The 20,590-nt window shown below is 40.5% G+C and overlaps 1 protein-coding gene and 2 long non-coding RNA genes across 10 annotated transcripts in view; 1 reads left to right on the top strand and 2 right to left on the bottom strand.

Annotated features, from left to right (window-relative positions):
* SMYD3 (SET and MYND domain containing 3) overlaps positions 1–20,590 on the bottom strand; it is a 796,483-nt gene that overhangs the window by 463,916 nt on the left and 311,977 nt on the right. The window contains exon 1 of one of the 8 annotated variants that reach the window (XM_072830266.1): positions 5,640–5,714. The exons of the other annotated variants lie outside the window; for them this stretch is intronic. The gene's annotated coding sequence lies outside the window, so the exon portion shown is untranslated. Of the gene's footprint in view, positions 1–5,639; positions 5,715–20,590 lie in introns of those variants that run through there. 8 annotated transcript variants of the gene reach the window in all.
* The window catches only part of LOC140635516 (uncharacterized), a 98,029-nt gene continuing 86,379 nt past the window's right edge, over positions 8,941–20,590 (bottom strand). Inside the window, exons 2-3 of the long non-coding RNA XR_012032833.1 lie at positions 11,544–11,756; positions 8,941–9,661 (exon numbers count right to left, since the gene is read on the bottom strand). This is a non-coding gene — a long non-coding RNA (uncharacterized lncRNA). The remainder of the gene's footprint in view (positions 9,662–11,543; positions 11,757–20,590) is intronic.
* On the top strand, positions 9,015–16,096 carry LOC140635517 (uncharacterized). Its single transcript, XR_012032834.1, has 3 exons — positions 9,015–9,641; positions 9,733–9,864; positions 13,379–16,096. It is a non-coding gene; the product is annotated as an uncharacterized lncRNA (long non-coding RNA).

The raw sequence follows: 20,590 nt of genomic DNA, 5'->3' as shown, positions 1-20,590 counted from the left end.
AAACTGAGGTACAGTACTTGCCCAGAAGGAGACAGCAGGCTGGTGGCCCTCATCTAGGGCCCCAGCCTCTCACCATATCATCCTGCATTCAGCAGAAGCAGCAATTCCTCTCCTCAGAAGCACAAGCTTTCCAAAGACAGGCTCTCAGTCACTGGGACATCATCTCTCCTGCTAGATGGCCCAGGAGACAGATGTTGAGAAGTATTCCCTCTCCAGTCACTCTCTTTCCTCATATACTTTGTTATGAGCAAAAGGCCTATTCTAATGCCAGGATTTCTCTGTGGCCACCACAGGTTCATGTGGGTAGCCCATCCTACAGGACTGGCGTCACCTCTTGCTACAACAAGCTCTGTCTGCTTTTCCAGAGCCAGCTTCCTACTACTGTCCTCAGCTACAATCTGTCATTGCGGTTAACTACACAACCCATGAGCATAACTACACCAATTCCTAGGCAAAGTGTTTCCAGAATCTGCAAACCAGGCCACATATCATGGAGATCCTGAAATCTGAGTGCCACAGAATCTCATGTTTCTGACCACTGCATGAAGGATCTGGACCTACAGCACAGATGGAAGATGAGCTTTATAAAGAAATATGTGGCCACTGAGATCCCAGTAGGTTGAAGATGGCAAAAACTGAAATGCTTAAATTATCCTAGGAAATGGGTCTATTCTCCCCTGGTTATACTGAGTCGAGTGAATGGATAGTTGTAGGTACAAACCGAGAGGTAAACAGACCTCTAAATAAGTAAAGAGCCAGGGAAACGCAGGTTGCAGAATGAATTATTAAAACCCGTGCTGGTCTACAGTCATGGGAGTGACTGATTTCTGAGTGAAGACATGCTCTCCTGAATACTGCTGCTACTTTCAGGTAAAAATAGACTCATTATTCCCCCAAGTCTTTTTCCCCATCATCGATGAAAAATGAAAACAGATCCATTGCTTTGTAACTGATGTGTCTGACACTAAAATTTCATCCCATGCACTGCCACCCTTTGAAACACACAGTAAGAAAAGAAGATGGTCTTGACATGCAAAATAGCACGTTTTGATATGAAGCCACTGAGATACATGTGAAAGGGCATTTTTCTACTGGGATAATAGAAATACAGTTCTCTTTGAAACATTTCAAATTCCACTTTGAGACAACACTTTAGGATAAACAAACAAACATACTGTGGCTAAAGGAAGAAACTAGCTTTGTTTTTCTTTTTTCAGAAATACCCAATAAAGGTAGAGTAAGGTGTCACTGTTATATATCCTTTTGCTTAAACTTTTTAAAAAAAAGATTTATTCATTTATTTTAGAGAGAGAGAGAGAGAGAGAGCATGAGCAGGAGGGGCAGAGAGAGAGAGAGAGAAAGAGAGAGAATCTCAAGCAAACCCCATGTCATGCACTGAGACCAGCCCAGGGCTTGATCCCAGGACCCGAAGATCATGACCTGAGCTGAAACTAAGAGTCGGATGCTCAACTGAGTGTGCCACCCAGGCACCCCTGTATTTCCTTTTTCTATACAAACCACTGAAAAATATGAAAAGCTGGTAGTGCTTAGAATTCTCTCAGCACTTAGTAATAAGTGTTCAATTTACTGGTCTAAATTATGTAAACATACAAACAAGCACAAAATATATTAAGTATATGCATATAATCAGTCCAATACCATTAATTCCACCTCAGTTTTTTCTTTAACCAATAAACTACTAAGTCCAAAATGTTGCTCCTTTAATCTAGATAATACATTTTATGTCTAAGAAAAACTTACTCAGCATCTACTTTGCACCAGATACTGCAAACAGAGCAGCGCATGAGATGTACAGTACCAGAAGTAAAGAGACAAGATAATTTCAGATCATGTTAACACTATGATGACAATGAAACACTGCTGTCACAAGCATATGAAAGGAGCTACTTTTGGATGGGATGACCTGAGAAGGCTTCTTTGTGGGGACCATTTTCTTTCTTTTTTTTTTAATATTTATTTTATTTTATTTTATTTTATTTTTAAAAGCAGCCTCCATGCCCAGCATGGAGCCCAAAGCAGGGCATGAACAACCCTGAGATCAAGACGTGAGCTGAGGCCAAGAGTCAGACGCTCAGCAGACTGACCCACCCAGTGCCCTGGTGGAGACTATTTTCAACTAAATTCTGAATAATAAGAAGGAGCCAGTCATAAAAATTTGATTTAATTTTTTTTTAATTTTTTTTTAACTTTTATTTATTTATGATAGGCACACAGTGAGAGAGAGAGAGGCAGAGACACAGGCAGAGGGAGAAGCAGGCTCCATGCACCAGGAGCCTGACATGGGATTCGATCCTGGATATCCAGGACCGCGCCCTGGGCCAAAGGCAGGCGCCAAACCTCTGCGCCACCCAGGGATCCCTGATTTAATTTTAAAAAAGGATATGGGAAGAACACATATAACAATCAGACTGAAATCCAGCCACTTACATGAGAATATACGCTGAACAAAATTGTTTACTCAGAGGTGATTCTTTTTCTCACAGGGCTCCGCGCTGCCAATGGGGGGAACCCAAAGTCCTTAGGATCTTTCCTTTGCCTCCCTGGCATACTGCTTTCTCCCTCCTGCTCACCCAGAGAGCTGTCCTATGCCATATTCTAGTGAATAGGAAGGGAGAAATGGGAAGGGCCCAAGCCCCAGCCAGGCTAGTCAGTCCCTCTACATCAGAAAATAGTAGCTTTTCCAGAAGCCCTGACCATAAAGCCCCACCTATGTCTGCTCTGAACACTGTCCCACAGCTACTGTAAAGCAGCTTGGAAGGCTGTGTGCTTTGAACGGGCATGGGCCTTTTGCAGCCCACTCCACACAAAACCCTGGAATTCAGTCAGGAGGAAGAAAGCTTAAACGGGCATAGGTCTGTGCAGAGCATGCGTGCTGAGGCATCTCAGACAGGGCAAAGGCCAAGTGCGAAGTCCATGACGTGACAACAGGGCTGGCTGGTAAAACAGAAGAACAGCCTGTACTGCCAAGAACACCGAGAGCAGGGCTCCGGAATCCACTAGCGCAATCAGTTGGTCGGTACCCACGAGCACTTTTCATACCTCATTTAAATGTCCCGCGCAGCCCCGGGATGGGGACTACCTTCATTGTACAAATAAGCAAGCAAGCGCTTCAGTTACGGGACTAGCCCAAATTCAAAGTTAGGAGGGAGAGGAGACGCAATTCTAACCTGGGCGGAGGGGACGGGGGGATTCGACTCTTAAATTTAAGCTACTAACCCCGCTGCCTTCATTGCTCTGCTTCAACCATGAGCCTCTCAATAGTGAACCAACAGAATTCATTCTTCCAGATCCATTCCTGTCATTACGTGCTCTCCTCTTCACTAACCCTTCAGAAAAGGGCTTCTTTATTTTTTTAGATATTTTCATTTATTTGGAATTTTGGAATTCTAGATAGAGGGATTCCGTGTGATTCTCTACCTATCTAAATATGCACAAAAAGGAAAAAAAATCTGAAAATTGGAACTGACTATCTCTTTCTGACATTGAGGTTTGGAGGTGTGAAACTCATATTAGTGGGAAAATAAATCTCTACACTGCTGCTTTTCACTCTGAGATACCTGGGGTGGAAGAAAAGAAGGCAGAAATTTCAAAGCTCCTGCCAGTTCTTCAGTGCTGGGAAACATTAATGAGCTTCCGGATTTGCAAAGGTGAGCCCAGAGCCTAAGGACGTTTGAGAGTTAAATTGCTCTGCATAATGAAGTAAAGGTAATTGAGTTTCCCAAAGAATCAGAGAATAAAGAGGCCAAGGAAAATGGAGGAGGCAGGGGGCTGGGAGGGCAGCTGTGGCCTAACCTCACATGGTATCTCCGATGACTCCAGCATGTCCAGCTTCCCATCTAAGGGCAGATGGATGACATTCCCCAGCAGACGCCTATGGGCTGGCAGTGAGACCTGCTCAGAGATCATGCCCAGAAGTGAGCCAGGATTTTAAAATCTGGGCAGATTAAAGGGGGATGGTGAGTCTGGAAGAATCTGAGCAGGGCCTACAGAGCTCCTCGGGTGTTCTCCAGGGTGGAGTCAGACCTAAGGCGGAGCTATTTGCTTACTGCACTCACCCTCAATGGTACTGCCCTGCACAGCAAGGCAAAGAAAATACCAGACCAGAACAGCATTCCAGCAACTGTTTTAGGGAACCACTTCCCTCCTGTCCCTCCTTGACAGCCCCTTTCCCCCACCCAACCCCTCCAAGCAGAGTGACCTGCAAAGGCCAATGCAGCTGCCAGGGCACACCTGGTACAGTTCACTGCAGCTAAAGGGTCTGTGTTCCCCAAGACATCTCTTCTCTGGAGCCCAGTGGCTTTCCCTGTGAGCTCCAAATTCCTCTATGTGTTAAGTGTCGGTGAGGGGCCCCTGCCTACAGCCCAGTCTCACCCTGTGGCCCTGAGCACCAGTAAGATAGACCAGCGTGGCTCCATGTGCCACAATGTTCCTCTCCTCGCCTTTGTACAGCTGTGCTCTTTTCCATGCCACATCTGTGCCCACCAAACTATGAGGACTTCAGAAAGCACCTCAGGCATCATGGCCTCCAGAAGCCTCTCCTGCTTCCACATGCCATTCTGATGGCCTCCTCCATGCTCCCTGCCAAGCCAAGTATACTCTATCCCAGCACAGAGTGCTCCAGCATCCTCACTGATTGACATGTCTCCCCAACACATGTCCATAGAACCTAGTACTGTGCCTACAATGTAGTAACTATTCCATAAATTCTTGACCTAAAAGCTTTTATTTCAAAGCCTAAAAAGATAACTGAACACAGATCTGCCCAAGAGTATATTTCAATGGGAACAGATCTTCCCACATCTTGCTTTTTCCTTCGACACAGCGCTCTAACTCTTCTGGCCTCCACCCTGACTCTCATGCTACCCTCACTAGTTAAGCCAACAGCAGCCTTCAAATCGAAACTATGAACGCTGCTTGTGAAAAGCTAACGTTCTTTCACTCCACAAATATGCATCATGCACTTCATCCATGAAGCACGGCGCTAAACTCTGGAGATGCACAAACGGATGAAAGCCACATTACTGTTATCCTTGTGGAATTCCATCCACAGATAAACATCTAAAACATTACAGTTGCAATAAGTGTTTTGTGAGGAAGAATGGCAGGGTATTATGGAGTGGGTAACAATTTAATAGGGGGACCTAATCTCTTCTGCGTCAGGATCGGGAGGGAGGTTTGCCAGTGGAAGTGGATGTGGATTAAGGGAGGCTCCCTTTACAAGCAGGAGTTTGCCAGCTTGCCAGCAACAGAGAGGGTGCGCGCGTGCGTGTGTGTGTGTGTGTGTGTGTGTGAAGTGTGAGAAGATGAGTATTACAAAACAGAGATAAAAGCCTGCAAGCAGCCTCAAGGAGCCTGGAGGCCAGAGAAAAGGATGGTGTGGAGGACGCGGGAGCTCCCAGGACAAGTGAGGAGGTGGAATCATGCTGCAATGTATCTGGCTGGCGAAGCTAAGTTAGTTTTTCCTTGGTGACTCTGTCAGAGAACAGGCTACGTCTGATTCAGAAGTGATGCTTCTGAAGTGCAGAGGCAGCCTGACAGTGAAGCAATGCTACAGCAAAGTCACTGCCAGCTGAGGAGGAAGCATGGCCACGTTGGCTATATGAAAGGTCAAGTCTTACCTCAATTACTCCAAGAGAACACTCTGGACTGAATGAGAAGAATAAGCATCACGAGAACGAGGGCAACTCTGGGGAAGTCTGTCAGAGCCTGGCACGGTGACACTTGGAACTGCCTCTGGGACAGCCTGGGCTGGAGACCCACAGATGAGCATTTCCGAATATTGTCACCAACAGATCTGAACACGATTGCCACTCAAGGCAAGTTAATTCTTTTTAAACTAACAAAATGACCAAGAATGCTCTTGAGTCATTTCAAGTTCTTATTTCCTGTTTATGAGGATCTGGAATTTCTGGGTGCATTACCTCTGAATCTGAGTTTACATGAGGAGTCCTTTGTTTTCATTCATCATGACAAAAATAACTAGCATTTGCAAACAGCTGGTGGCAGGAAAAATCTGAATCCTGGGATAAGATTTCTTACTTAGGATGCCTAGCTAACAATCACTTCAAATGCCCAAACACAATAAAGTATGAGGGTTATTCCAGATGTGCAGAGATTCCTGCCATATCAGGATTCCTGTAAAAAGACATTAACTGTACCATATACCTATGTCATGAACAATGGACCTTTACCACTCGAGTGTTACAATTACAACCTTTTTTTCAATTACTTTTATTGAAGATGTTATATTCCTAGGTATCTGCTTCATGCAAGGAAAAATTATTTTCTGTGGAAATGGTAGGGTGCAAGGAGCTTACTTAATATACATCTTACGTGGCTTAGGGGCTAAGTATGTAATCCCTTCAGCTATATGCCTCAATTACACTTATTTTACTGTAGATACCTATTGCACAGTTAATCACCTTCATCCGTATTGTTAACCTGATCCTTTAAATATTCATACTCCCAGAACACATCAATTATTTTTTGCCATTCTTTTTCATTTGAAAAGATCTTTGGAACATGCATGGTTAGAGAAATAATGTATGCCATGTTCCTAGTATTATAAATTATTGTGATTTTTATTCCCAATGACTAGTCGTAACTTGGAAACTCAAAACCAAAACCATAAGTGACTATAAAATGACAATGAAAACAGAGTTCATTCTATAGTTGTAGGCTGCTTGACATTTTCCAGCTCACCCTGATTTTATAAAAAGAAATGACCTTGAAAATAATGAAGCATATCAAGCGGTAAGGCTGCAGTTCACTGAAATAGGACAATATGTTCATGTCTTTACAATGCTGCTAAGCATTCATGAACTAGAAAGAAGTTTTATTGCTCTTTAACCAATTTATATTTGTATTTTATAGGCTTACACATATTCCGTACAAGGCCATTCTAACCTTTGTTTACCAGTATCCCTCTGGAAATAAAGGCAACCAGGTCTCAGCCCACTAGCATGGGGAAAAATTGAGATATTGCAAGAGGCAAAGAGCCTGGCTGATTTGTTTTTAGCCTGTGTTTAATTAGAGTGCTCTTAGTAAAAACACAAATTCAGATTAGCTTTTCTCTGCTCAATGTTTATTAATTTTGATGCTCTTTAAAAGGGGAACATGCAAGCATCTTGATAAATATATTTAGCTGCTGTCACTTTATAATAAAGGAACAAGTGCAACAAAAACAAAAACAAAAACAAAAACAAAAAAATCCCACAATCACAAACAATGGTGAGATGGACAGAAAATACTTCTGAGACCTGAATGCTGTGGGGCCCAGAGTGCACAACTGCACATGCTCCCTGCACGGGGGATGGGGCCGAGGGAAATCCTGTTCAGCCACACCTTGGGACCGCAGGGCACAGCAAGGCTGACAGGTCCAAGGAAAATCAGAACCTCCAAGGTAAAAACCAACCCGGAAGAAGTCCAAAGAACCGAATCCCCCTAACAAAAGTAACACTCAGGAGGGAAGGCACTGTGGGAGTACAGTCCAAGTTCTGTGCTGCGTCTCTACCCTCCTCCCCACCCAGCACAGTCAGCCCATAACAGGGTCAATGTGCACTTAGTGTGGAGCTGCTCTCTCCCAACAGGTCCCTTTGCAAAGGGCTTGAGGGAGGAAGGTATAAAAAGAAGGCTGCTGTCAAGAGTCGGAATGCTTTGGAGAGCTGACATTTTCAAGTGCTATCAGGTCCAGCTCATAAGCCAAACCTGTGATGCTTAATCCAAGGCAGGAGGTGAGGGAGATTTCTTAGAAAAGATTCTAACTTTCTCCTTAGCATATGCAGGAGCAGCACTGGTGGGACTGGGAGGAAATGTGTTCCACAACCCTAATTCCCAGAGAAGCCCAGAGAGAATGCACAGGGATGGGGAAAAGTTTAGGAAGGAAGCCAGGCCCAGAGAAGAATGTTCCTTGGGGACCTGCTCATTCATCTGCTCATCATAAGTAAGTACCCGCCATGGGCAACTGCACTGTCCTTGCAGGGAACAAGATTAACAAATGTTTCTGGTCACGGGAAGTTTATATTCTTGTACGCAAGTGATAAATAATAATAACAACAGCATCCTCAGGAGAATGATCAGTGCTTTTAGAGAAACATCTATCTATTGGTCCATTCATTCACTCACAACAAACCGGATGCATGATGGGCATCAGGTTCTGTGTTAGGTGCTCAGAGGGTACAATGGTAATTAAAACATAAGCAAAATCTGGGATTCAGCCACACACAGATGGTAAATGAATCTTCAGGAATTAATGAGGTCACCCAGAGAAGACATAGGGAACAAAGTGTGTGTGTGTGTGTGGGGGGGAGTCACAAATATGGCAGGTGTGGTGTCATTAACGGAGAGTATGGTGTCACTCAAGCCAGGGTTCAGCACTGGAGCAGTGTGTTCGGAGAAGGGAGTCACCCATTGTATAGGCACAGTCATAAACTCAAGTTCGAAGAGGAGCCAATATCACAGGATTCAGCAACATGAAGACCAGAGTGGTTCTGATCAAGATATGGACCTGAACACCAGACCACATATTCAGATGAGCCAGCAAGAAGGAAGCGAAGACTGAGAGAGTGAACCTGTTCCAATATTGACTGTGAAACAAGAAAAGAAGCAAAGATAGACAGAGAAAGAAGTCTGGCAGAGGAGTTTTTCTTCTTTCCCTTCCTTCCCCAAATAAAATAGAAGTAACCACATTTAAAGGCTGAAAGGAGACAAAAATGGAGAAAAGACAACTGGTGGAGTGAAGTCCCTAACAGATTAAAAGAGAATGGAATTTAGAGAGGAGGAAGAGATACCGTTTCCACTGAGTATTGAGAGATAGGAGGAAGAAAGATGTTGCTGAGGGCAGGAGTGGGTGGCAACAGGGCTGGGATAGGAAACATGAGTAGGATGGGGTGTGGGGCAGGGGTGGGGAACAGAGTGGGGTGGGGGCAGGGCTGCGGTGGGGAGCAGGGTATCATTAAAAGTTGGAAGAATCCCCTACAAAATGGCCATAAGGCCAGGAAAATTCACAGGCAAGTCTCAGTGCAAATGGAAGAGGCCCCCAGAAACTGTTGACAGGTATTTGGGGTTAGGTTGGTTGACAACTGGTAAAAGTAAATGGGTGGTTTGGGAGGGGGAATGTAGGTTATGTCTGATTATTGAATGTGCTTCACACAGGAATATATAAAATTTGTCCAACTAGGCAGTGAAGAAACACCTGGGTAGCAGCACAGTGATTCACAGATTTTTGAGTAAATATTTCCGGGTATCACTTCGAGCCTGGGCAAAAACCTGCACATGGAGACTTGCCAAATCAACACCCAGGTCAGTAACCTCAGAGCACTGTATCAAAGCAAAGGCATCTGCGCATGTCTGTCTGAATGCAAGAGTTGAGGAATTCTGGGCAACCAGGTTCAGCCTCCAGGACTCACACCTCAGTCACTTGACTTCAGGCCAACTGCTCCATGTCATTTTGTCCCAAGCTTTTATTTTTTTTTTTTAAAGAAAACACTTATCTGTTTTTCCTTTGGCTCCCCTGGGGTACAGTAGAAATGAATCCAGTATCTATTTAAAGCCCAAGAACATCAAAGGCCTGTGCCGCACTGGAAGAATCTTCTGAGCAAGGGTGCCACAGGGCCACACTGGTAGGTCCCCTTCGTGCTTACTGAGAGAAAAGGTACAATTTGTATAGGGCTCTTTCACAAGTGTTTCCCTCACCTGAATCACCTGTTCCAGGATGCGTGACAGAACCAACCCGAATCAGAAGACAGAGAACATAACGCTGTCTGAACATGTGGGCAAGTCTGACAACTCCCTGCTCCCGACTCATCGTGTGAAAAGACATGTTATCCCTCTGCTTACCCAAATGTAAGCCCTTTATTTACTGAGTGTCTGCTCAATCAACACAGAGCCTTCATATTTTGTCTGTCCCTCTGTTCTGTTGATTCTTGGAGCCAGCAGGTTCCTAGAGACTAGGAACCACGTCAACCTTTGTGCAAGGTACATGATAAGTACTCAGCGTAATGTTTGCTGATGCTAGCACTTGCTGAACCTGCTACTGCCATGTGGCACATGTGTGCTCCATGAAAGCCAAGACAGAGACAATAACTGTAGGCTAGAGGATGAGGGATAGCTTAGCCATTTTATATATTTTTAAAATTTTTGTATTGAGGTAAAACCCACGTAAAAATGAACCATTTTTAAATGAACAATTCAGGGGCACCGGGATGGCTCTATTGGTTAAGTGGCCAACTTTTGATTTTAACACAGGTCATGACCCCAGGGCTGTGAGTTCAAGTCTCACACTGAGCTCCACGCTGGATGTGGAGCCTGTTTAAGACTTCCCTCCCCCATCCCCATTCTCGCTCGCTCTCTCTCTCCCGCTAAAATTAAATATATACATAAAACAATTCAGTAGCATGTAGTACATTCATAGTGTTGTGAATGAGGTGGTGCATAATCACCACCTCTACATAGTTCTAAAACATTTTTATCACCTCAGAAGGAAACCCTATAACCATCAAGCAGTAGCTCCCCCTTCCCCTTCCTTCAACCTCAGACTGGCAACCACTAATTTAAATTCTGTCTGCATGGAATGGTCTGTTTGAATATTACATATAAATGGAACATGAAGTATGGCCTTCTGTGTTTGGCTTCTTATATTCTCAAGATTCTTCCATGTTGTGGCATGTATCGGTACTTCATTCTTTTTTATGGCTGAATAATATTCCATTTCAGGAATACAACACAATTGGCTTATCCATTCAACTGTTAATGAACTCTAGGGCTGTTTCTATATTTGGACTATTGTGAACAGTACTGCTATGAATGTGTATATATATATATATATATATATATATATATATATATATATGTATTTGTTAAGTATTGGCTTTCAATTCTTTGGATATACAGTTGACTGTTGAATAACATGGGTGGTAGGAGACCCAACACCCCTCACAACCAGGTGCAACTGAAAATCTGTGTATAACTTTTGACTCCCCAGAAACTGAATTATTACTAGCCTACTACTGACCAGAAGTCTTACTGCGAACAGTCAATTAACACATTTTGTATGTTACATGTATTATATATTGTACTCTTACAAAAAAGCAAGCTAGAGAAAAGAAAATGCTAAATTCTTGAGAGAAAAATACATCTACCATACTGTACTTTTTGAAAAAAAAAACACATATAAGTGGACTTGGGTAGTTCAAATCCTTGTTATTCAATGGTCAACTGTATATATAAGAGTAGAACGACTTAGTCATATGGTAATTCTCTGCTTAATTTTTTGAGGAACTGTTGTCCACAGTGGCTGTACATCCCCACCAGCAATGTTCAAGAATTCTAATTTCTCACATCCTTGCCAACACATTCTTTTTCCTTCTTTTTTTAGTATAGCCATCCTAGTGAATGTTGAATGATACCTCACTGTGGTTTTGACATGAATTTTCCTGATGATTAATGATGTTGAGTACCTTTTCATGTGTTCCTTGGCCAGAGAATGTCTCTATGCCAGAGAAATGTCTATTTAAGCCCCTTACCCATATTTTAGTTGGGTTGTTTGTGTTTCAGTTATTTTTAAGCAAGGCACTCTGATACTCCTCTCAGAACAGCCTGCTTCAGGAGACAAGATGCAAAGCAAGATGTTAACAATGTAGTAGTTGAGAGGTTGTACTCTGAAACCAGGCCAGGTGGGTTCACTCCACAACACAGTTGCTTGGCAAAGTTACCTCCCTGAGCCACAAGCTCTTCATCTGTAAAAAGGAAGGTATTAAGAGTAAACTTCATGGATGTGTGGTACATCAAATAATTTAATCAATATAATAGGCTTATAGTAGAATCTGACAAAAAGTTAAAAGCTATAAAATGTTTCAAAAATCAATAAAGTTTAGGGGCGCCCGGATGGTTCAGCTGGTTAAGTGTCTGCCTTCAGCTCAGGTCATGATCTCAGAGTCCTGGAATCAAGCCCCACCCTGCTCCACAGGGAGCCTGCTTCTTCCTTTCCTGCTCCCATTGCTTATGCATACATGCACATGCTCTCTCTCTCTGCCAAATAAACACAATTTTTTTAAAAAAATCAATAAAGTTTACAGAGAAAGCACCTCCATGAAATTACATATGTATTCCCATAGAAATGGGAGATGTGGATGAACCTTTCTGCCAGACCCAGCCACACAGGAGGAAAAGGAACTGCAGGGAGCAAGTCACAGTATTTTGCCTCCATGTTAAGTCTACAATGATCCCAAAATACTGAAGAGCACTACATAACACATTGTCCCTTGTAGCTTTTCAACAACACAGGGGAAGCATTCTTATACTATGGCAAGAAGGCAGAACTGACATCTGTGAAAAAATTTTGGTAATACATATACTACACGGGACCAAATCTTTTGCCCCATCATACATTCCATGAAATGAAAAAAGATGAAGAAAGTTTACAGGCTGCTGTATTTTATAATTGTGATTTCTTTGAAATGCCCATCTGTCACTGTGAGTGAGGATAATAAATCATAGTATATGGTTGAAAAGTATCAAGACCCTCTCCATTTTTTTCTGTATACGGAAAAAAATCCAATTGTACGCAGAACAATCATGTCAGGCGATTCACCTGCTCAGGCCCAAAAGTCATAGTTATCATTCAGCCCAGTCTATGCTGCTGCCATTATGCTCCCTCCATACAGTCTTTGGAAAGGAGGTTCAGGATAACATATGACAGCAATCCACTGCCTCTTCTCCAATTCTATCCTATACTTGAAAGATAAAGGCTCTTCCAAATTAGGGATTCAATATCACCTAAAATGGACTCAGGCTCAATTAAATTTCCAAGTTATAATACACAATTTCATACTCATAATGTTTCCTGTCATTTTGCATTAATTTAATAAGGAATGAAATCCTTTCTTCTCTTGAATTCTTTAGGTAGCTTCGGTTTCCTAAAAGCTTAGGTTTCGCTCCCCAATCTCCTCCATCCAGCAAATTTAAACCTTGACATACTAATTAACTTGGATAGCAATCCATGCATCTTCTGCAAAGGATTGATGCCATGGAACTGGAGTCATGGGCAAGTTCATGTTTATTCTCAATAGTGGAACAAATGGACAAAATGAACAGACGAAGTGATCAGAAATAAGTGAATTGAAAGGAAAAATGCCAAAGTTAATTTACCAAGTAGAGTCACGGGAAATCAGTGAAAGTGTTACACAGCAAACAAACAAACAACGAAACTTACTTTCTTTGAAAGACCTCTAATAATGTGATATATGAAATGGGGAAGCTTAAGTGAATTTACTCTTAAAAAAAAAATCATGTTCCTGGAAAAAGAAATACATAGAAATAAGTTCTGGATTAGTCATCAAAATGTTCTTTCTTGTTCCAGATCACAGTTAAAGAAGGATGTTTAAGAGGCAGAATTCTATAATGCACAGCACTGCGAATCCCAGTTTGAGTTCCAGATCTGAAGACTTGGCAAGAAACTTCACATCTAAAATGTGCCTATAAGCTCATTTTTCATAGATTACGATTTCCAACTGTAGTGACAACTAAATGTTTGAGGTAGTTTGATTCTGAGAACTATATTGTATTTTGTTCTCTGGCCATTACAGAAAATATAGAAATCATAGAATAAAACAAGAGGAAAAAAGGGAATATGATATACTATGACTCTTGAGAAAAGGAGTATGTTTGTTATATTTCCTATCAAAGGCAATATTTCTATATTTTGTATTATTTTAAAACTAAGAAGTTAACACACTGTGGTATCTTCCCTACTAAAAATAACACAATGATGTTACAGATATCATTCAACTAGTAACACACTATGGTTATTTTCCTATATTATTAGAAATGCTTCATGGTTGCAAGTAACTTCTCTGCAGTTTTACATAGAATGTACTTATCCACTTCCACCTTGCTGAATTTTTCTCTTTGCTACTAAAGGGAAAAAATAGTGCAATTACTACTTTCACCAGACAAAGAGCATTATGAACAATTTTAGACTCTTTTAAACACTTCTAAGTTTGCTTTGTCCCAAAAAATAAATCAATTTACACAATAGTAGTAATATGGGAGTACCTGCCTTACTAAATTCTTACTAACATTTGAACATTAACAATTCTTGTTACTTTCTGTCAAATGGCACCTCATTATTTGCCTTTCTTTGACTATTAGTAATGTTAATTTTTTCCCATAAGTTTATAGGAAAACTGTACTTTTTTGTGGATTCTGTGCGTATTGTATAGTATACTATCTTGTCTATTCATTCTTCCAAATAATCACTAAATATCTGGGACAATGCCTTAAAACCATTTAGTCTGGAAAGCCCATCATCTTTATAATGCTTAGTTCTATCATCTGTGAGCACAGTTCGCCTCTGTAATTAATCTGTATTTTGTTTTGTTTTTAAATATTTTATTTATTTATTCATGAGAGACACAGAGAAAGAGAGAGAGAGAGAGAGAGAGAGAGAGAGAGAGAGAGAAAAGCAGGCTCCATGCAGGGAGCCCGGTACGGGACTAGATCCCAGGACTCCTGGATCACCCCCTAGGCTGAAGGCAGGCACTAAACTGCTGAGCTACCCAGGGATCCCCTGTATTGTTTACAGTCTGTAAATCTTTGTGTTTTCCCTGACCTGAGCTGAAGTCAGATGATTAACCAACTGAGCATCCAGGAGCCCCTCTTTTAGTTTTAATTTGCTTGATTTGCCTTTGCCTATCATTTTACTTTAATCACACTTTAGTTTTTGGGTGGAGGGAGTGTTGTCACTTACGAACACCTTACACTTGACAGGCATCTATTCTAGGAGCTAAAGGAGCACCTGGCACAGAATGGAGTCTCAGCAATTATTAAGTTGTTCATTATAAAACATCTGTCTTTCTCCATCATACTTGCATCTGGTAAGCACCTAATAAAGCGAAACGAGGTTTTCTTTGATCACTAAGCTGTGCTTCTCTGCTGCTCTGAAAATAAGGAATAAGGAATACTCCGTAATATTATAAATTAAAGTATTATAATCCTTTCTAAGTTCATGGAATTATTTTATGGACTGATGGGAATGGGGGTTACATGAATATCTATCAGTATTCAAATGTCATCAGGGGCACCTGGGTAGCTCAGTGGTTGAGCCTCTCTACCTATGGCTCAGGTCGTGATCCTTGAATCCTGGGGTTGAGTCCCACATTGGGCTCTCTGCAGGGAGCCTGCTTCTCCCTCTGCCTCTCTGTGTCTCTCATGAATAAAAAAAATCTTTTTAAAAAATTAAAAAAATATTTATATGTTATCAAATTCTATCTAAATATATATAGTTGATTGTAAATTGCAATTCAAATAAAAATGGGATTGGAGGGAAAAGACAGAAGTATAGCTCATGGAGTAGCTTCCTTGTGGCCCCATGAAGAAGAGATTATTGGCAATACAGACATAAACTTTGATTTTATTCATAAAATTGTGTACAAAATTATCTGATAGTATTTTGTGACCAGTCAACTATCCCTTTGTTGCACCAAAAATTAAAGCTAGTTTTCAAGATGATTTTTACATAAATTATGAAAATAAACTTAGTATTTTCCTAATAATAGAGAAAACAAAACAAAATCAACCAAAAAGTATCTCTCGGTGTTTACCAGTCAAGTAGAATAACTGCTTTGATCTTTGAGATTTGCCATAGAATTACCCACATATTAAACAAACAAACCTTTAAAACTCCCTCACCACCCAAGGATTAAAATACTTTAAATATTCCTCTCTTACTATTCACGTTGATCTACACTTGCCATCACAAAGTATTTCACTTATGGAGGACAACAGGGCATTCCAGCATGAGTATTCACTCAATTTGTGGAAATAAAGTATCCTTCAGTCCCTTACAATTTTGCTCGACAACATATGCGAGGGAGTTTCAAACATTTATTGGAAATACTCCTGGAAAAGAGAGGGCAATTTCCTGGTGTGTGTGATTGTCAAGTGGGAGAATATGTCAATCACCTAATTACCAACTATTCATTGAGGAGGGCTTTTAAATACATTTCAAGTAAAATTAGCCGTGATTCCAAATGTACTATACTGTGTAAAACACAGAATAAAAGCCTTCTTCAAAATATATGATTTATTTGAGGGAGTTTCCTACCTTAAATATGTTCTCCAGGAAAAGCAATTTGTTATTGACCCAAGTTCCTGTGCCTTCCATGTTTCTTTCAGAGTGGATATTTATGCAAAAGCAACAAGATAATGGGAAACAAGTCTTCCAATCTGAACTAAAGTTCCACAAAAACAGTAAGGAGATCGCTCTTTATTCCGTTCCAGTACCCTCGTGCTCATTTCATGGCCTCCTCCAGGTCCCACCATGAGCCCCCTTCCTGGGGACCACAAGTCAATTCTGATTTGTACATGACACCTAGTCTCAGAAACAAAATGTGGAGTTGCAAAACTGAAGAGCAGTAAACAGAATTCGTCTCCATTGACCACACTGGTGAGTACCAGGGAATAAAAACCATTCCTACCTCCTGCCATTGCCCCAGATCCAAAAAGAGAACCAAAATTTGAGGCCATATCTGCCTCATCGGAGACCTTGGCAGAGAGAGAAAACATTCAAATAACAGCACAAACAGCATACAATGTAAAACTGAACTGATATATGGAGAAAACAGTATTTTGTTCCTTTTTTTTTTTATTTTGTTCCTTAAAACAAAAATGACATATACAATCAAATCATCAGCAACTGGAAAACATTTTCAAAGCAAGGAGAATAACACTTATATTTGTCTTTTGTCCAGCATACTAGTAAATGCTGGCTCTTCCCCTGAGGTGATGACATTAGCCACTCCTGAGCCAAAAGAACATATGTATAAGAGACACACATAATGCATAATGCACAAATCCTCAAACTCTATACCATAACCAAATTGGTAGAAATGTAGTTCTCTCTTAATAAAAAGTAAAAGGAAGAGAAATTTAAAATTTTTTCAGACTTATGGTTTGAGTGATTCACTTTTGACCTGATGGTACAAAGATCTATGCTGATACCCATGAGTTGGTCAAATATTTTCATACCAGCAGACACCTATTTATGATATTAAGAAAAAAGTGATTTAAACCTTCATACACTCTGCTAATGTGCTGTTCTCTTCAAAGTGCAGGGAATATTAAGGGCCACCTCTGGGTTATTAACAGAATTTATAACTTCACTGCTTTCTTAAATTAGATCCTATTGCTCACAGTCCTCACCTCGTTTAGGACTTTGTAAATTTACAAAACCAGGAACAAAAATCATCACAATTCATCATTACAAAGGGCAGAGTTGACCCAAAGTCTCTGTGTCAATTGTCTAAATAAATTCTAGACTTAATTCACTATTGAAAAAATAAAAAATTCATAACCACAGCCATCAATGGCAGGCTAAAATGATCTTCCCTAACCTTGCTGAGTTTTAACTGCTCACACACTACTCACCAAGTGAGGATAAAAGTATCTAATTACCATTTATTACTAGTTCTGGGTGCCATTACCCTATAATTTGAAAGGCATTCTTCCTTTTGAGTTGTTCACTTCAGTACTACTATTAAAAATTACTAAATACTATATGTGATAATGCCAGGCTGGAAGTTATATCGAGCAAGAAAAGTATGTTCAATCTACAGAAGAGCTCAAAAAGACAACATAAAATCAGAGATGACAAAGAAGACGAATAAACATCTTCATGGCTGTAGAGCACTGAATGGGCACAGAATGAGCATGAAATCAGTGAAAAGTGGAATCTGAAAAGGCTGTAAGCCTCTTTCCAAGAAGAGCCTACTCCAGAAAATGTCTCATAACCAGACTGGTGTCCATTCCTACTTGAAAATATGGAGAAAAAGAGATAGGAAAAACATGTGGGGTCAGGAGGGGAAAATAGATGATGATAAATGCACAGAAAGCTTGCTATTTCTGAGGATTTAGATAAAACCTAAAGGGGCAATTCAAAAACTGATCTCTCCAATGATATCAATCTCATCCACCACGCAGATTTTCTAAACACTCAACCTATCAACTCTCCTTATGCCAGACTGTTGCTTTCTGCTTTCAAAAGGGATGCTGCCTCCATTTAGTGATGTTTATAAAAATGGCAGCGGTTTCCTATTTGAATGTTAATTACTGTTGTGACACACAATTTAACTTGCTTCAGTAATTTATTCTTCCTTGTAATTAGATATAGTAATTGGAAAATCTTCCAGAATGTAGACACTTCCTAAGGTGAAATGGTCGGAAAAGGGAGCTTTCCCAGAGGATCTCACCTATAAATCTGGGGATGGCTGTTTACCTGGCCATCACTTGGATGAACTATGCCAGGGATCAGAGACGGTCCTTCTGGAATCAAGTAGGTGTCAACCATACCCTTTAAGAGTTGAATGATTCAAGAAGAAAGCAAAGCACCAGCAGCAGTTTAGAGCTACACTGAGAAGAGTGTGAAAGACAAAACTTGAACGAATCCAGGAATGATGCTACACAGTGCCATTTTAAACCCTCTAGTCTGGGAGCTATTCACACACGGTCAAAGACTCTGTAAAAAGAGTGCAGGACAAAAATACCACTCATGTGTGATGAGTTCTACTCATATTACTTCATTCATGGAAGTGTTTCAGTGCTTGCCACATCATAGGTGCACATATATCTGCTGAGACAAGGAAATGAGGGATTGGAAAGGTAAATGAACAGGAGCATGCAAGACTTGGAAATAACTATAGCCAGTAAGTACTCAACACACAGAACATATCAGGTACCATGCTAAGCACTTTATATCTCTTTTCCTCTCTTTCAATTTTCTTTTCATTGTACCCAAAGCTCTCCTCCCTATCTTTACCTAAAATCCTTTTAAGAAACATTCTATGATGACAATTTCAATCATATACATCAATAGAGAGAATACCCCTTGTACCCATCTTCCAGATTCAGTAATGATGACCAATCTTTCTTCATTTATACCCTGTATTAGTAGTTTCCTATATTATTTTGAAGCAAATCCTAGATATCACATTTCATCTGTCAATATTTACAGGGCTAACTGTTTCTTTACAGGGCTCATTTTTATAAACTTCAATGTAATAATTCCTTAAATACATTAATAAGAATTCCTCAATATGGGACACCTGGGTGGCTCAGTGGTTGAGTGTCAGCCTTTCGCTCAGGGTGTGATCTCGGGGTCCAGGATGGAATCTCACATCAGGCTCCCTGAGAGAAGCCTGCTTCTCCCTCTGCTTATGTCTCTGCCTCTCTCTGTGTGTCCCCCATGAATAAATAAATAAAATCTTAAAAAAAAATAAAAGAATTCCTCAATATAACCAAATATTCAGATACTGTGCCTTTCTCTCAATTGTATTATGATTTTTTACAGTTTGTATAAATTGGTATCCAAAAGAGGTCCAGATATGAGTATTAGTTGACATATCTCTTAATCCTTTTAATTTATAGATTTCATCCTCCATCTTTTTTACTTCAGTTGTGTTTTTTTTTTATTGCTAATGAGAAAAGTTATTTGCCCTGTAGAATTGCCCAATCTAGATTTTTTTTAATTGTATCTCTATAATGTTAAGTCACTCTTCCCCTGTCCTCTGTACTTCCTGTTAATCGGTATCCAGAGAAAGAGGCCAGAGCAGATTACACTTTGAAATTTCAGCAAGAATATTTCACAGGCTGTATACTTTACCAGGAGACATACAATCTCAGTTGTCTTTCTATTGTGATGCCGGCAGCTCACTGCTTGGACCTATCAACTCATCGGGGTTGCAAAATAATGAAATATGACCCTTCTGAATCCTTCCTCATCTGCTCCCTGAACTACTTCTCTACAGAGAGACTTTCTCTTCAACTATTGGTTAATCCGAGGTATAATTAGTAAGAGTAAGCAAGTTGAACACTTGATTCTTTCCGTTCTGGTTCACTAGGTTTCCAAATTATGAGCAGATTCCCTAATATCATTTTAAAAAGAAAATGACCAAAGAGATTTTATTTTTAACTCTGAAATTTCCTTCAGGAGACCCACCTGTGTCAGAAATCCAAAACTGTCCAGTATCGTAGCACGTTTGGAGGCTGAGGTAAATAAAGGCACAATATACTTTAAAACTTATCTGTCTCTTTAAGGGCCTCTTCAGAAAGCAGACTTTTTCTTAATTTGAATATCCCCAAGTAAGGAAGATCTAATAAAAAAATCCTTTGTATTTATTTAAGAATATTAAATATCTAACACCTTCCTCTCAAAGTCATGATGCAGATGCTTGCCTCTGATTTTAGAACCCAGAAGGGCAGAGGAGAATGGGCAGCAATCACTATATAGTTTCCAGCAAGAAACCCTTTGCATATACTCCCCAGAACTGACATAAACAAAGCATGTGATATAAGGAGCCGTAAAGAGATGTGACAAAAGCAACTAAATACCATGCAAGGAACATATTCTACTGTAGTATGAACATCACATGGGTTTTACCTTCTTTTCCTCCTGGAGATAAACTGATCAAGCTACAAAATAAAAACAGAGACCCTGGTCTCCACTTTAGTGGAAAGCAGAGACATGTGCCCTTCAAATTACATGTGGCTATGATGTAAAATATCTGCCTGTTTACAA

The sequence above is a fragment of the Canis lupus genome, chromosome 6 (assembly GCF_048164855.1).
Source record: "Canis lupus baileyi chromosome 6, mCanLup2.hap1, whole genome shotgun sequence".
Taxonomy (NCBI): Eukaryota; Metazoa; Chordata; class Mammalia; order Carnivora; family Canidae; genus Canis; species Canis lupus.
This window is presented reverse-complemented; position numbering and strand designations above follow the sequence as displayed.